Genomic DNA, 4,777 nt, shown 5'->3' with positions numbered 1-4,777 from the left:
TTGGAGAAGAAAACATTTTTAATTCTATTTTTCTCTATTTTTTTAGCACAAAAAAATTTAATGTTCTTTTTATGTTAATATTTAAGTATTAAGAAAGATAAATTTAAAATATGTTGAGTAGAGTTCTATACTTTATATTTACATAATGATTTTGATTTTACCTCCCCAAAAGCAGTTGCCCAGAAAGAAGGAAAGGCAACATGTAAACTGCCTGGGGCTTGCACTGCCTGCAGGTTCCCTGGCAGAGCAAAGAATTGAAGTGCAGAAGCAAATGTCCCCTCCCCACCCCTCTTCCCTTTATTTTTATGTAATACATTTCTGAATAACAAATGCAAAAATTAGGTTTGGATATAAGAAGCTAGATGACCATCCCAATTCAGGATTGTTTCACTGGGAGACCTGGTACAGAAAGGATGTGGATTACCCCTCACCACAAGGACACAGGGACAGAGGCAAAGGTCACATTAAGTCATTTGTGATCTCTGAGCAAAGGCATAGCAAGTATAAGCTCATCTGTAAAGGAAAGGGATTTGACCATATGGCCTGCCAGATCCCATGTGCTCTGAGCTTAGACCGTCCATGCTTGGAGGCCTTCCTTCTCTGTTAAGGTAGATGCAGGAAGGAAGGTATATCATACTGTGGCACCAGCCTTCCAATATCCTTACCATACTTGTGGGATAAATTCACATTCAATCATGTGAAATTTCTGTATGCTGTTAAATTGGCAAGCTACTACCTTAAACAAATAAGCCAAAGGCCTTTCTGTGGGATATGTAATTTGAGAGCGAGCCCTGTGAGCTCCTGTCCAGGGCCCGGGTCTGCATTCATGACAGTTTGTTCCAGTTGGACTGGATGAAGGCATTTCTTGTCTTATGGAGGATCTGAAATACATTTTTAATAAAAATCATCAAGAAATTATGATTTAAGGATTTGAAACCCTAATGTTACAGGCAAAGCCTTATTTTTATGGAATACAAAACACTCTGTTTCTTCCACTTCTCACAGCTCATTAAGAGAAGACACCACTAAATCGTGGTCCTGCAGCATTTCCGGGTAGCGGGACACTGCTCGCTTGCTCGATCCTCGCGGACTGCCTCACCGGAGTGATCAGCTTCATGTCCTGCACTTCTGGCATCCCACTTATTCTGGGGATGGGAGCAACCTGTAATTTGATACCAGGGTGATTATCCTGTTCTGCTTTGGTTATTTGGGGTATTGCTGGAAACTGTTCTCTCTTTTTTGGAGAAAGACAAGACTTTCTTCCAGATTTCATATCCCTGTCCACCTCTTCTGTGGATGTTATATGAGTTTCAATAATGAAAAAGTCAGAGGTAATACTGTCTCTAGTTCTGTTTGGGTCTTGCAAAATATTAAGAACAACTTCTCGTAACTCTTGTATTGGTGTTGCCCCATTTCTAATGACCTCGTCACAGAGTTCGATAACATCAAACGTGCCTTTACTTGCCAAGAACTTTGCTTTCCAGATCCAAAATTTAGCAGATTTTTCAGCCTCTAGAATACTAGACAATATGGTAAATACTTCATTAGAAAGTATACCCCCTTCGATGAGCTGCAGACACTCAGCCAGAATGCTGTTAATTTTATTGGACAGTTCAAGCTGTGCTTCCTCTCTTCCTCTTCTTTTTTCATGCTTTTCCAGAATGATGTATTCATTTTCTCTATTATTTTCCTTTTTGTTTTAAGTTCCATTGGAGGCCGTTTATACATTTTCCCTTTAGATTTTAGCCATTCTCCCAGCTGTTTCCTTCGATCCGCTGCTGTAATCCTCTTAACATCTAGGTTAGTCTGGGTCCCATTTAAGACTCCTCTTCCATTTATGGTTGTGCCACCAGCTCGAGTTTTGGGAGCTGTCTTGTTCAGAAAATGATTCTGAGGAAGAGCCCTTTTCAGCTTGGAGTCCAGGGTCCATGCTTTCTGTTGACATCTGCCGTTGTGTTTATTCCCCTTGGCTCTGCTTGCTCTTATGCTTGGGGTGTTGGAAATGACTGAGGCAGAGCTGCCAAACGCCACATTGGGCCTGTGGCTCACAGCTTTGGATTTCTGCAGCACACATGATGTCTAGGGTCTGGAACAAGGTTGAGTGGGTTTCTGGTCCTGCTTAATGTTTGGAGGTCTGTGGTTTGGTCCTCCCTGAAGTAGACGGGGGCATGTTCTGGGTCTGGTATATCCTACTTTTTGTTCAGTAATAGTGTGTGACTGTAACTTAGCTCCACCTGATCTTTCATATTTACCATTATTAACCTTTATATCCTTCATGTCTTTGACCCCTGGTTTCTTTGATGTTTGATTGCTACTAAGGGTCTGAACAAAGTGAGGGAACTATCTTTGGGGGTTTTTTCTCCTGGTTTCGCTAGAGCTGCTCCTCTAGGGAGCTGCTGTGACTTCACTGGTAGAATCCTGGTTTGTGTTTCTCCAATGAACCCTTTATTAACTCTGTCTTTCAGAACAGCATGATTCAATGAACTTTTACCCAAGGCTTGCTTAGGGGCCAGACTGCTTTTGGTTTGATTATAAGAGCTAGTTTTGGGGTTACTTTTGGTCCTAAATTGAAGATGTGGTGTCTTCTCAGAGTCCAGTAAGGTTTGAGGCAAGATCTCTTTGTTCATCTCTTTTAGAAAGTTGTGTATGGACTCACTCTCACCGTGGACATTGTCCACAGAGTCTTTATGTGCAGAATTTCCTTGATCTGTCATTTGCTGCTTTACAGTTTTCAGTTCCTGTAATATTGAGTGACCCCACAGTTTTCTTGATAGCTCTCCAGCAGATGATCCAGCTTTGTGCTCTTGCTGATGATTGTTGGAGGGCTTACAGTTTGGGTTAGGAGTAATACATCCTGAAGTCAGTTATTTTCCCAGAAGTTTTGGTGGCTCCAACTTTGGCTTCTGGGACCCTGGAATAATGTCAGGCCTGGGCTGAAGTTTAATGCTGATGGGTCTTGTAGCTATGAGAGGTAAAGCAACATCCTTTTTGGGTTCAGTAGTAGATTTAGAAGGTGGAGGATTTGGGCAATTATTCTTGGCTTTTAGATAAGGATTGCTGCTTTGGCACTTCAGTTTTCCCTTAGCTGCTAGGTACTCCTAGAGCTTCCTCTTCCACTCTTCTGCAGCGGCAGTGAGTGCAGGCCACACCATGTTGGCTTATCCACGATGGTTCAATTCTATTTTTCTGAATTTGGTATCTATCTATTTGCCTTCCACAAGTAGTTATTCAATGAATATTTAATGAACATCTAATTTATTAGACAAACTCTAAATCAGTTTTCATATGCATCTTTTACCTCTTCTATATTTTCACTTGCTTTGTAGCTTGTCCCTTTTTTTCTCCTTATTTCTGGTCTATTTCTACTTTTTTCTCTTCCTTTTTCACCATCTTGTAAAATATTTCTGTTAACTATTTAAAGTCTGGAATTTATTTTGGAATATAAAATAGCCTTTCATTCTACATTGCAAGATAAAAGAATTAAAATGCAAATGAAATGTTGAAATCCCAAGCTATATTTGTGTGACTGGACTTCAGTTAAAGTGCAATTAATCAATCCAATCATCAAGTATGAGTGACTGATAAGAATCATTCCTATTTTCATAAATGCTGTTGATAGGAAAGGGAGAGGAGGAGGAGTGAAGACAGTAAAAGGCCTTGGGAAAATTAAGGGATGGGGGTGGGAGGACTGGGCCTGAGATGGCCAAAGTCTTAATAGTTTTACCTGGGACAAGCAGAAGAATTATCCTGAAGTACCTGTGGAGTACAACTGCAACCAAAAGGCAGTTCTCAATGATTTATGGAAGGCCTCACATGATTTATGGAGACTTTAACACATCAGCACACAGCTGACATTCTATAAAGAATCTTTTTTTCCCCATGGATTCAAGGAACTTGGAATTTAATAAGGGAAAAGGAATATACAGTAAGAGATAAGGAAATAATACTGTTTCACAAACACACACATACACACACACACCCCAGAATTTATGTATTCTGTTGCTCTGGCCTTCTCAGGCCTCAGTCTAAGCTCAATACCTTTGGTCCCAAAAGCATACACTGGAACTCTTTCCCTCTTCACATTACCCTGCTACCCTTTCTAATACAGATTATTCCTGGAGATTTTCTTAGAACTTTTAGTTTTCCAAATGTCTGCCCTCACTCCTGACTTCCCCTTTCCCATTGCTGTGGTTATAATCCTATATATCTTTTAAGTAGTAATCCAAATGTCTCATAGGATATCTCTTACCTCCAAACTCTTTGTATCTCAATCATAGCATGTAATATATTTTACTTTGTTATTGGTTAACACATTTTAGGTGATTTTTTAAAAGACAAAAACAATTAAAATAAAAATCAGAAAACAAGGAAGTGTTAGTTCTCAGATTGGAGCTTGTTTGAAATAGGGATAGGTCAATTGTATAAAAGAACAGAATTAAAAATCTAGATTCTGGTTACAATGGTCGAGTACATAAATGCTGTGTTCACTTCTTCCACTACATCAAAATTACAACTAAATTACAGAACAACCATCACTGAACTAAATTACAGAAAAACCATCACTGAGAATCATCTAAAGACTAGCTGAACAGAATCCACATAAAGTAAATGAAGAAGCTATGTCAAGACTGGTAGGAGCATCAGAGATTCATAACAGGCAGGTCCAACACCCACATGTGGTAGTTAAGAAATGAGATAAATATTTTAGCTGCAGAGATCCTTCCTGAATTTGAGGAGTCTCAGCTCCACCCTGGGTTAACCAACCAAGGGCTCCAGG

General features: G+C 39.8%; 1 pseudogene; it reads right to left on the bottom strand.

Moving 5' to 3' along the window:
• Positions 1 to 915: 915 nt before the first annotated feature.
• Positions 916 to 3,152, bottom strand: LOC150001846 (cytoskeleton-associated protein 2-like pseudogene; annotated as a pseudogene).
• Positions 3,153 to 4,777: the final 1,625 nt, after the last annotated feature.

Source organism: Furipterus horrens, unplaced genomic scaffold (genome assembly GCF_987537825.1).
Source record: "Furipterus horrens unplaced genomic scaffold, mFurHor1.1.pri manual_scaffold_9, whole genome shotgun sequence".
Taxonomy (NCBI): Eukaryota; Metazoa; Chordata; class Mammalia; order Chiroptera; family Furipteridae; genus Furipterus; species Furipterus horrens.
Note: the sequence above shows the minus strand (reverse complement) of the source record. Positions and strands in the feature narration are given on the sequence as shown.